A 13,494-nucleotide genomic window follows, 5' to 3' on the forward strand; every position below is an offset into this window, starting at 1 on the left:
ATATTGTGGTCAGAGTGTAGCTATTTATTACCTAAAAACTTAGATCAATGGTCAGTAATAAAGCAAGCTTTCCCTCCCCCCCCTTCCTCCCCAAGAGAAAACAGATGCTTTGCTCTATAGCTCCTGTGCAATTGAGAAATACTGGCAAAGCAATCTGTGATGCAGAAGGAAGTAAGAGAGAGAGAGAAGGAAGAAGACTTGCTTGTGGGCCTGATAGGAGCTATCTGGGGGCCTGATCCAGCCCATGGGCAGGATAGGCCCTAGACTGTCTGGCACCCCAGGCAAGGCTAACTTCTGGTGCCCCCCCCCCCCCATACTGACAATGTCACTGAGTCACATGGGGGTGCCCAATTCATCTCCCCCAAAAGGCCAGCACTCTAGGCAACTGCCTGGTTTGCCTAGTGGTAGAGCCGGCCCTGCCCACAGGCCACATGTTTGACACCTCTGCCATAGACCTTAGGAAAGGAAAGGTCCCCTGTGCAAGCACCAGTCATTTCTGACTCTGGGGTGACGTTGCTTTCACAGTGTTTTCACGGCAGACTTTTTACAGGGTGCTTTGCCATTGCCTTCCCCAGTCATTTACACTTTCCCCCCAGCAAGCTGGGTACTCATTGTACCAACCTTGGAAGGATGGAAGGCTGAGTCAACCTTAGTCGGCTACCTGAACCCAGCTTCTGGGATCGAACTTAGGTCATGAGCAGAGCTTAGAACTGCAGTACTGCAGCTTTAACGCTCTGTTCCAATAGACCTTAGACAAATGATAAAATTGGCAATTCATGTACACTGAACCCAGTCCCCCAACTTGGCCTTTCTGATTTGGCGTGCAGAGAACTAAGCATAAACTGCCATTGTTTGCCAAAACATTGGCTGCAGCAGTGATTTATGAACCTTTCACTAGGAGGTTGGGCTGTCTACATTTTCATTGGCTTTTCATGTTGCAAGCCACTGTGGGCCATTTGGCAACTTCTCTGTAGGGTGCGTGCATCCCTGTGGTATGTCACAACTCACAGTGTGGAAATCACTGATCTAGGAAAATCAGCCCAGACAGATGATATGGATTTATAAACATCCATATCCACAAGCATTGTAACACAAAATATATGCAAGCACTTTGGTCTTTGAGTGGTGCTAGTACATGATTTAAATCTCAGAAAATTTCTACTGCAGCAATTGAACTGGATAATTGTTAAGGGGGTCATCTTCAATCCCATACTTCCTCTAAGCTGTGACGCTGTGAGTGAAAATTCTACTTCATGAGCTACTGGCATAAAAGTTGTGAACTACTGCATAAATTAGTTTGCTCTAGTTTGCTCTAAGACAAAAATGTATGAGCTGGAGCCTTCAAAACTGTGAGCTAGCTCTCACTAACTCATTTTAGAAAGAATATCTTGAAAAAGTAGTGATTTTTCCTTATATCTTTGTTACCTTTGAAGTGGGATACCCAGATCTCATTTATCACAGGCTTGAGCCCCATCAGTTAATTGAGGATTTACAGATTTTAGCACAAATGCAATCCACGAACTCCAGAGATTATAAAAAGTGGAGAAAGAAGCAACATGGATCACTTGCACTTCTGCTCTCCCCATTCTTTGTATTGCATGAACAGTCCTTTATAGGGTTGCCAGGTCCCCCCGGTCACTGGTGGGTGCCAGCTCCAGGATGGGAAACTGGCAATTTGGGAATGGAGCCTCAGGAGGACAGAGACCTCAGTGGAATACAATTAGGGTTGCCAGGTCCCCCTTTGCCACCAGTTGTGGATGGTGGAATAGGGTTGCCAGATCCAGGTTGGGAAACTCCTGGAGATTTGGGAGTGGAGCCTGGGAGGGACAGGGGCCTTAGTGGGGTACTATGCCATAGAGACCACCCTCCAAATTATCCATTTTCTCCAGGGGAAGTTTGTAGTCTGAGATGAGCTGTAATTCCAGAGGATCCCCAGGTCCCATCAGGATACTGCCATCCCTAGGTAAATGCCAGAGTCCACCCTCCAGAGCATTCATTTAATCCAGGAGAACTGATCCCTTAGACAGGAGATGAGCTGTAATTCCAGGGGATCCCCAGGTGTCACCTGGAGGCTGGCATCCCTATGTGGCAGCAAGGACACAACGTTTCTGTGGGATCATGTTATACAGTCATGTTAGGATCATGTCAGGGTCATGTTATACAATCCACAGAACCTCTTCCTGGACAGTGCCACTTTAGACTGCAAGTATGGAGGTGTTTCAAGTTTGAGTGTGCTGCCATTTTTAAAAAACAATCTGATTAAACATAGAAACTGATCATGTCCTGGAGAAGGATTCAGGCTAGCTTTCTCTCTTGGCCTTTTTGAATGGAAGAGTGTTCAGACCTGCAACCACTCAGCTTTGGGTCTGAAATGTCATAGATCAGGACCAGGTTTACCACTCAGGTCTGTAGAATGTGCAAACTGCCTTCATCCACAGCAAGAGGAGTTTCCAACAGCAATTGCCTATTTCACCAAATATTTACATAAATGCTGGCCTTTGTTGTGATTCAAGCAAAATACAAAAAGGCTGTTTAGAAGAGTAGGCCATTAGCACTGTTATCAAGGCTCCCCCTGCCCCACAGGGGAACACAGTGGAATGAAGTTCTGGAACCTCTTTGTGGAAACAAAATCATCAAAAAATGTTTAAAAGTTCATAAGGCGCACCTGCTGTTTCTCTTTCAATTCCCTCTTGAAGATTCCGGCATATCTTTTTCCAGAAAAAGAACCCTGACTGTCATGCTTGCATTTCCCTAGTAAGTCTTTAAAGGTGCAATCCTGTGCACTGAAATCAAATAGTTTAGACTAGAGTAACTCTGTGGAGGATTGTACCAGTTGTGTGCCTGAACACTGGGATATGACATCCCTCCCTCACTTCCTCACATCATTGTGGTTTTTCCATGCACCTCCTTGGCTTGCCCTGTTTTCCCTGACATTAGTCTTAAATCTGCATTGCTACAATGCTCTGGGAATATCTGAAGCAAAGCTGGTGGGGGGGGGGGCATCCATGTGGATGGGAAAGTCCCACCCACATTGGTGCCATTTCTGATGGTTTTCTCTCTTGACCTTTTTGTATGTTCAGACTGGCAACCTCTTGGATTTATTTATTTATTTATTTAATGACTTCTATCCCGCCCTTCCCAACAAGTGGCTCAGGGCGGCTTACAACACAAGAATATAACATAAATAGAAGTTAAAGATAAAACATTTAGATTTAAGTATTAAACCATTGGAGACATTAAAACATTTAAAACATTTGGCATTTAAAACATTTAAAACATTGGGGCAGTGGACATCCAGTATAGCTACACTCAGTTTCTTGTACCAGCTAGTCATAGGCCAGCCGGAAGAGGGTTGTCTTACAGGCCCTGCGGAACTGGGCTAAGTCCCGCAGGGCCCTCACCTCTTCCGGCAGCTGGTTCCACCAGGAGGGGGCCATAATAGAAAAGGCCCGGTCCCTTGTCGATTTTAAGCGGGCTTCCTTTGGCCCGGGGATAACTAGGAGATTTTGTGTTCCTGATCTCAGTACTCTCTGGGGAACATGCGGGGAGAGACGGTCCTTCAGGTAGGCAGGTCCTAGGCCATATAGGGCTTTAAAGGTAATAACCAGCACCTTGTACCGGACTCGGTAAGCTATCGGCAGCCAGTGCAGGTCCCGGAGCCCCAGCCGGATGTGCTCCCTTCTTGGGAGCCCTAACAGCAGCCGGGCCGCGGCATTCTGCACTAGCTGCAGCTTTCGGGTTCGGCACAAAGGCAGCCCCATGTAGAGAGCATTGCAGTAGTCCAACCTTGAGGTTATCGTGGCATGGATCACTGTTGCTAGATCATCACGTTCCAGGAAGGGGGCCAACTGCCTTGCCCGCCTAAGATGAAAAAATGCGGACTTGGCAGTGGCTGCTATCTGAGCCTCCATCGATAAGGAGGACTCCAATAGTACCCCCAGGCTTTTGACCTTGTCCGCCGCTATCAGCGGCGCACCCTCAAAAGCTGGTAGGGGGATTTCCCTCCCCAGGCCCTGACGACCCAAGCAAAGGACCTCTGTCTTCGCTGGATTTAGCCTCAGCCCGCTCAGTCTGAGCCACCCAGCCACTTCCTGTAATGCCCGGTCTAGATTTTCTGGGGCGGAGGCTGGTCGGCCGTCCATAAGTAGATAGAGCTGGGTGTCATCAGCATACTGGTGACAACCCAGCCCATACCTTCGAGCAATCTGGGCAAGGGGTCGCATATAGATGTTGAATAACCTCGGGGAGAGAACCGCCCCCTGAGGCACTCCGCAATCAAGCGTTCGCCTCTGGGATAGCTCACCCTCAATCGCGACCCTTTGTCCCCGACCTTCGAGGAAAGAGGAAGCCGGACTGGAGTAGGTCAAGGATGGAAGCATCCTCCAGGAAAGTCTGTAACTGCACCGCCACTGCCCTCTCAATAAGCTTGCCCAAAAAGGGTAAGTTTGAGACCGGCCGATAATGCGCCAATTGGGCCGGGTCTAAAGTTGGTTTTTTTAAGAGGGGGCGGACCACTGCCTCTTTGAGCGGCGTTGGAAAATGCCCTTCCATCAGGGATCTATTTATGATATCCCGTATAGGATATCTAAGCTCCCTCTGGCAAGATTTAATAAGCCAGGAGGGGCAAGGGTCCAGATTACAAGTTGTTGGGCGTGCAGATAAGAGGATCCTGTCAACTTCCTCCAGGCTGAGAGGGCCGAAGCCATCCAGAACACAATCCGAAGACAGGCCCGGAGCCTCGGTTTCACTAACTGTCTCAAATATGGCTGGGGGGTCGGGGCGGAGTGACGCGATCTTGTCCGCAAAGAATTTCGCAAAAGCCTCACAGCCAATCTCCAATTCAATAGAATTTGGTCTGCCTTGTGGCAGTGTTGTAAGGTTCCGAATTATATCAAACAATTGTGCCGGGCACGAAGTTGCGGACGCAATCTTAGTCGCAAAGTAAGTTTTCTTTGCGGCTTTGATTGCCATCTCATAGGATTTCAAATTCTCTCTATAGGATGTTCAAGTCGCTTCATCTCGAGTACACCGCCATTGTCTCTCTAGTCGTCTGAGCCCCTGTTTTTGTTGCCGCAACCCCTGGTTAAACCAGGGTGACGGCTTCAAACGGGGGCGCAGAGGGCGCCTAGGTGCGACCTCCTCAATAGCCCTAGAGAGTCCATCATTCCAGGACTCTACTAGGTCATCCAGGGAGTCGCCAGTGGGCCAGACATCCTGTAGAGCCGTTAGGAACCGTTCCGGGTCCATCAGGCTTTGTGGGCGAGCTAAAATGCGCTCTCCGCCTAAACAGGGTTGGGGTGATACATCCACACGAGCCTTAAGGGCATAGCGATCCGACCATGGCACTGCTGTAGTAGCAATATCGTCCACTAAAACTCCCGCCACAAAGACCAGGTCTAACATGTGTCCCGCCTGATGAGTGGGCGTTATAACAACCTGGGAGAGTCCCAGTGTCGCCATGGATGACACTAGGTCCAACGCCTGGCTGGAAGCTGCGTCGTCGGCGTGGACATTGAAGTCACCCAAGACCAATAGCCTAGGGTACTCCAACGCCCAGCCCGCCACCGCCTCCACCAGGGATGGTAAGGCGCTGGCCGGTGCGTTAGGCGGTCGGTACACCAGCCAGATCGCCAACCCCTCCCCAACGTCCCACATCAGGCCGGCACATTCAACTCCTGGAATCTCCGGGGCCGGGAGTGCCCTAAAGGAGTAAGCCTCTCGTATGAACAATGCCACTCCTCCCCCCCACCCACTAGTCCGGGACTGGTGAAAGACCGAGTATCCCGGGGGGGTCATCTGGGAGAGAGTCACAGTCTCCCCATCCCGCACCCAGGTCTCGGTCACACAAGCCAGGTCCGCATCCTGCTCAAGCAGGAAATCCCGAAGGATCATGGTCTTATTATTGATGGACCTGGCGTTACATAACACCAGTGACGGAGGCGAGTACATTCGTCTGGCTACACTACCTGTCACCATCGGGATGGGACACAGGCTGGAAGGTGGCCGAGCACCGTTATGTCTCAGCCCCCTTCGCCTATAGATCTGCCTGTTCCCACCGTCATACCTTCCCCTCCCCAGGAGTACCGGAATCCCCAGGCCAGTCATCAGCTCCCGGTGGGCACCAGCTCAACAGCTGGTAGTACCAATACCTCTAACTTCTTTTTAATTCCTATGTTCTGATCTATCAATAATATCTACTACCAATTAATTCCAATTTAAGTCCCTCAACTAACCCACTAACTCCTTAGCTAAGATTAATAATTTATGAATCCCTTGGCTCCTTAATTAAACCTCTATCTCTACCTTTACCTCTGTCTTCATCTCCTATTAATTTGCCAGCAATATACCATATAGCTAATCAAAATTCTAGTTAAAAGACCAATAAATAATTAATAATCATCTAGTTTTACAAAAATTGGTAGTCGAGAACAATAGAATTAAAAAGCAAAGTTACAGTTGTTTACAAAGTGACGGTGCAATAAAATACAGAGTTCTTATCTTATGTTGTTTAAAGTGCGGTCGTGTCCAAAAGGTGCAAGGCAGGCTAAAAGCAGAAAGTTCAGTTCTTGTTCTTAGGCCATATGGGAGCATAGTTCTCATTTGTTGGAGGGTAGCGGGGTAGTGAGGGAGGGGATCATGCAGTCTGAGAACTTGAGGCAGCCTCTGTTCAGCCCCAGAGGCCCAGGGAGGAATTAACCCTCCCCCCGTGTCCCTATGGCCTCGCAGCCACTGCCCCAGGGCCCAGAACTGCAGGTTGAATCCAGGTCTGAAATTGCATAGATCAGGACCAGGTTTATCACTGAGCTCTGTAGACTGTGCAAACTGCCTTTACCCGTAGCAAGAGGAGTTTTAGAGTAACTCTGTGGAGGATTGTACCAGTTATATGCCCCAACACTGGGATGTGACATCCCTCCCCCACTTCCTCACAACATTGTGGTTCTTCCATGCACCTCCTTGGTTTGCCCTGTTTTTTTTTAAAATTAGTCTTAAATCTGCTTTGCTACAATGTTCTGGGAATATCTGGAGCAAAACCGGGGGGTGGGCATCCATGTGTATGGGAAAGTCCCACCCACATTGGTGCCATTTCCTTGCCTCAGCTCCCCGTTATGTCCATTCCCTCTGATGGCAGAGGGATTTTTTTATTTCAAATTGACATTGGGATATTGTCATAGCATTATAATGCTATAACAATCTATCAGACTCTCTGAATTCCTAGATTTCATTTTTTAAAGGTCGGTATCTATCCCCATTTTCTGAAGAGTTGTGCCTTTCCCCTTCTATCTGGTGAGATGAGAGGGGAAAGGAGTGGCTGCCTTGAGGTACCGTGATAGGAAAAATGTGAGGAAATCTGTCATGTGGAATCCCCATTACGGAGCCTCCTGCAGCCCGCTGCGTCGCGGCTTGGCTGCAGGGGGAATTTTGCCCCCCCCGGAGGAGAGCGGACGTTTCGGCATGCTTCCAATCATGTTTGGAGGAGGCGGGGCTTTTGCGGCTGTTTTGAAGCCTCCGCACCCCGTCTCCTCAGCCCTCTCATCGAGCTTGGCTCTCCCGCCCGCCCTGTTTGTTATCTGGGCAATTACTGGTTGCCTCTTTTGTTGAGGGGCCGGGTAGGAATTTTTTACTCCCCGGCTGTTTGGCTGGTGACTGGGGAGGTGTTTTTTGCCAACCCCGCATAGCATACCAGTGGATTGAGGAATTGGCTTCGGGTTGGTGCCTTTGTTAGATTGGTCACTTTTTAGGGCAGGTTTTACGGGGTTTATGGCACCATGAGGCCTGGGGAGGACCGGTTAGCCTCCCCCTTTTGGGGAGTTGGGGGTCTGGCTGGATCAACCTTTGGGTGTGGCCCGGGGTGTGTGAATGCAGACTGTTCTGGAGACTCGGTTGGATGGGTGCCTTTCGCTGAGACTCGCGTCTCCCTGCTAGGCCTGTCCATTTTGGGCCCCAGTAAGTTCAAAAGCATTGTACATGTAAAAAAAAGGTGGCTTCTGCCATTCTCTTGAACCATTTCCCTATCTGAAATAGTCCAAGAGGCACTACGGGCCTGTTGGGGAAACTGACATGGATCCTAAGGAACATAGGGTTTCCCCCTAAATAGCATTCCCTTCCATACTGTTTTAGGTTGGGACAATGGCATGGTAAAAGCTGAAATCCCTTCCCCCTCATCCACTGTCAATCTGATCATAATCTGACAACATTCCTCTTGGGGAGAAGTGACAAGTGGAGTGCCTCAAGGATCGGTCCTGGGACCTGTTTTGTTCAACATCTTTATAAACGATTTGGATGAAGGAATAGAGGGAATGCTTATTAAATTTACTGATGATACTAAATTGGGAGGGGTTGCAAATACATTAGAAGACAGAAACAGGATGACATTGACAGGCTGGAAAACTGGGCTAAAATCAATAAAATGAATTTTAACAGGGATAAATGTAAAGTTCTGCATTTAGGTAGGAAAAATCCAATGCATGGTTATAGGATGGGGAGACTTGTCTTAGCAGTAGTATGTGCGAAAAGGTTCTAGGGGTCTTAGTGGACCATACGCTGAACATGAGTCAACAGTGGTGGCTAAAAAGGCAAATGCCATTTTGGGCTGTATCAACAGAAGTATAGTGTCCAGATAATGTGATGCAATGCTATCACTTTACTCTGCTCTGGTAAGACCTCATCTAGAGTATTGTGTTCAGTTTTGGGCACCACATTTTAAGAAGGCTATAGACAAGCTGGAACAGGTCCAGAAGAGGGTGACGAAGATGGTGAGGGGTCTGGAGACCAAGTCCTATGAGGAAAGGTTGAAGGAGTTGGGCAGGTTAGCCTGGAGAGGAGGCGGCTGAGAGGTGATATGATCACCATCTTCAAGTACTTGAAGGGCAGTCATATACAAGAGGGTGTGGAATTGTTTTCTGTGGCCTCAGAAGGTAGGACCAGAACCAATTGGTTGAAATTAAATCAAAAGAGGTTCCGGCTCAACATTAGGAAGAACTTCCAGACAGTTAGAGCGATTCCTCAGTGGAACAGTCTTCCTCGGGAGGTGGTGGGCTCTCCTTCCTTGGAGGTTTTTAAACAGGGGCTAGATGGCCATCTGACCGCAATGAAGATCCTGTGAAATTAGGGGGAGGTGTTTGTGAGTTTCCTGCATTGTGCAGGGGGTTGGACTAGATGACCCTTCCAACTCTATGATTCTGTGAACACACTGTCAAGAACTAAGGAAAACTCACAGCACACATGTAATTGTGTTAGGGTTGCCAATCCCCAGGTGGGGACAGGGGTTTCCCCCCAATTTGGAGGCCCTCTCCCCACTTCAGGGTCATCAGAAAGTGGGAGGGGGAGGGAGGAAGGAAATGTGCTGGTACTCCATTATTCCCTATGGAGACTGATTCCTATAGGATAGGGGCGTCAAACTCATTTGCTATGTGGGCCGAATCTGACATAAATGAGACCTTGTTGGGCCATGCCATATTGTGCCAGGCTGGGCCATGTCCGACCGGGCCATATGTGTACCTATTTAAGATTAGACAGCAGAGACATAAACTTTATAAAGGACACAGACAAATACAATTAAACTTAAAACATTAGCACTCATTGGTCTTAAAGGTACTTTCTTTGTAGCTCTCCCATAGGATCCAGGGAACTGGGCAGAGGAAGCTCTGGCTCTTTCCTTTCTTCCCCATGGGACCAGGAGAGGAAGGAGCTTCAGCCAATAGAAGGAAGAGAGGCTTGGTTCAATAGCTCTGCTGTGCTATTGGGGAGCCTGGCAAAGCAAGCTATCCCTCCTCCCCTTCCTCCCCAGGGGAGGAGCTTCAGTCAATGGAGAAAATAGGGGGGTTTGCTCTGTAGTTCCTGTGCCATTGAGCAAGTCTTGCAAAGCAAGCAGAAGGAAGCAAGAGAGAGGGAGAAGAAAACAGATGACAGCCAGTTGCTCAGGGGTCTGATAGGAGCCCTCTGGGGGCCTGATTCAGCCCCCAAGCTGCATGTTTTACACTCCTGCTATAGGATATAATGGAAAATTGATCTGTAGGCTCTAGGGGGCCTTTTTTAAAAGGTAGAGGCACCAAATTTGTAGCATATTATCCAATGTCTCTCCTCAAAGTACCCTCCAAGTTTCAAAAAGATTGGACTAGGGGGTCCAATTCTATGAGCCCCAAAAGAAGCTGCCCCTATTCTTCATTATTTCCAATGGAGGGAAGGCATTTAAATGTGATGGCCAGAACTCCCTTTGGAGCTCAGTTATGCTTGTCACAACCTTGCTCCTGGCTCCACCTCAATGTTTCCTGGCTCCATCCCCAAAGTCCCCAGATATTTCTTGAATTGGACTTGGCAACCCTAGATTGTGTTACATCTAACCTAGAGTGGGGATAGGCCCAGATCCAACCTGTTTGCTCTGCAATGTGTGAAAAGCTGTGCATTATTATTGCTATTGTCTTGAAAATGAATTAAAGTTTCTTGAAACCATATCAGTAAAGGAAAGGACAGGAAAGGAAAGCTCAATATCCCAAAAACCAGCTTCCTCAGGAATGCCTGCCCTTGCTCCCCTTCTCCCTTCAGTTCCATGCATCTAGCTGTGGAAATATTTCTCCTTCTCTAACATATTGTGCTATATGTTTAATCCAAGCAAACAGGTAACTGGAGAACAAAGTGAACTGGAAAGGGGGCAAGGTTAATGATTACTCTGACCCTTTGCTGTGTTATGTAAGCTGAATCCTTGATGTTTTATAATGCAGCACACTCCAACATTTGACAGAGGTACATGTTTTACATAAGCAGACCAGTGCTTCATGATGTGGCCTTATACTAAGACTGAAATCCCTAAGCATATATGTTAGGGGGAAAATTGATATTTCATATTTCAGGGCTAACACGTATACAGATGTGGTGTGTGGCCTTCAGAAGATCTTTGCATTTTATTAGAAGCATGGGAACATGGTTTTTCCAGTTTTGTTCACACGAGGAAGCATCTTGTTCTGCATGGTAGACCTTGCCCTAGGGATGCCAGACCCCTTGGTGGGGGTAGGGGTCTTTCACTGCCAGCCCTTACCTCCCTGCCAGTGACTGCTTGGTCACTGGGGGGGGGGGGTGTAATTATCCCTTCAAAAGGGAGGAACACTGGAAATTAAAGTGGCATGCCACAGACATGCCGGGGATACCAGGGAAATGGTCTATGAGGTTTTTTTGGGGGGGGAGGGGGCAAATATTCTATGGTAGAAGCTAAATGCTGACTGGGTCATCTTTGTGGGCACACATGCAGCCTGTGCCTGTGCTTTGCCAGCTGCTTTGGCTGCCAGTTGAATTATCAGATCAGGTTCAAGGTTATGACATTACCCTTCAAAGCCCTATGCAATCTGGGACCATCATATCTGCAGGACTGTCTCCCCATATGTTCTCTGGTGAACTTTGGGTTCTTCTAAACAGCATTTCCTTGTGGTCTCTGGCCCCAAAGACATCCACCTAGTCTCAACCACAGCCAGGGCCTTTTCAGCCCTGGCTCTGGCCTGGTAGAACTCTGCAGGAGTTATTAAGTTCTTCAGGACTTGCAAAACAGAATTGTTCCACCAGGCCTTGGGTTGAGGTGGTGGGAATTCAGCTGCGTCAGTCTCCCCTGCTCTACCTGCCCTTACTAATGTGCTGCTTCCTAACCCAATTACCTGTGCCATCTGGGCATACCTCTGGGAACTTCTGTAATTTATTTTTGCCATCTTGCGTTGAACTATGGAGTTTTAACTGATTACTGTGTAATTGCTTTTAAATGTTTTATCTGATCAAATTTGTTGTGAACCATGCTGAGGCCGCTTGCAGGGGAGGGTGGGATAGAAATATAATAAATAAGTAAATAAAGTTCACCTTCTTTGGAAGACATTTTCTTGCTGAGATTCTGCTGGGGTTTCCAGGTGGCAGAACATCAGCATCTGGTGCTTCCATTGTCTTGAGTGGTCACTTGGATGAGACCCTGAACTGTAATTACAATACCAAGCTATTGTACCAAATGGACGCCAGACATGTAATAACCCATCCCCTCATAAATGTAAGAGGGACATAAACACCCAGGCTTGGCTGCTTTCAAACAGGCCTTTTTTCAGAATTCTATAAATGGCAGCCAGGTAGTCGCCTAATTTTCTCTCCTGCTCTGAGGAGTGTTATTTTTCCATGGACAGCATGTCCCGGGCCTTACTGAGTGGAAAACAGAGTGATGGTCCCCAGTGGCAGCTAATCCAGCAAAGGGGGCAAAGTGTTTTGCAAATATTATTATGCCAAGGAATGACAAACACAAGTCCACCAGTTCAGTCTGAAGACTGAAAGAGAAAAGATCCAGCAGCTGGGATAGGTGCCAAATTCAAGCCTCATTCCCTGTCGTTTACAAGCTGAAAGCACACACAGTTGGATCTGTATGTGCTTTGGACCAAAATAACCCCTCCACCCAAAATTCAGGGCTGAATATAAATCCTGCAAATTAGAGGTATTTGCATAGCCTTGTTCATGCTACACAATTTGCTCTGCTCAACAAGAAGCTGGAATTATTTGGGGTAAAATTGTGGCAAGAGATAAGAACAAAAAAGAAGGGAAAGGAAGTTGGCAAGGATGAAGAAGAAACCAGTAGAAAACACAATAAACAGGCAAAAAGTTTTGAAGGTTAATGATTACTCTGAGCAGAGAGCATTTCTGGCATATGCTATGGTGAATATATGGCTGTTTGAATGTGTTTGAGTTAGGGTTGCCAAGTCCAATTCAAGAAATGCTTTGGTAAGACGTCTGAGACCCTCTAGGTGCTCGGAGGGCGACGGCAGTGTGACGGAAGGAGCGCAGGGAGGCTCATACCCCCCCTGGTCCCCTGAGGTTGCGCAGCAGGCTAGATAGCTGGCATAAGACCACCCCTAACGACGTCCTATCTATTTACCTACGCCTTCATCTACCTCCTAACCACCACACGGGCCACACCACACGAGAGAACGGGCTCCATATGGATATCAGTACGCCCAAAGACAAGGACAAGACAAGAATAAGAACACTGCACTTTATAGGCTATCACTTTAAAATCATTGCACTTTATGCAGCCTGTTTACGTCCACTGTCCCAACCCTTACCCTAGCGGATCTAAAACTGCCAACCTAATAATAATATGGATTGTGGTTGATTGTTGGCTATTTAAATTAAATTGTTGACTATTAGCTAATTTGAGAAAAAAATTGATTTGTGGCAAATTAATTAGGGATGTATATTTATTGGGAGGGTTTTTTATAATTAAGGAGCCTTTAGAACTAAATAAATTTTAGCTAATTAATTTGTGGGAAGATTTAGGGTGGGTTCTTAGTTAAATAGCTTTTAGATTTAATTGGCAGATTAACTTTTATAGACAGATCAGCTGGGAGGAGGAGGGTGGAGGAGAGGGCAGTGTTAACATCCTATCAGTCTAGGTGGACATTAACAGGAGATGATTGGCCTGGGGATTCCAGTACTCCTGGGGAGGGGAAGGTATGGCAGTGGGCCTAGGCAGAATCATAAGGG

The sequence above is a fragment of the Heteronotia binoei genome, chromosome 5, assembly GCF_032191835.1.
Source record: "Heteronotia binoei isolate CCM8104 ecotype False Entrance Well chromosome 5, APGP_CSIRO_Hbin_v1, whole genome shotgun sequence".
NCBI lineage: Eukaryota > Metazoa > Chordata > Lepidosauria > Squamata > Gekkonidae > Heteronotia > Heteronotia binoei.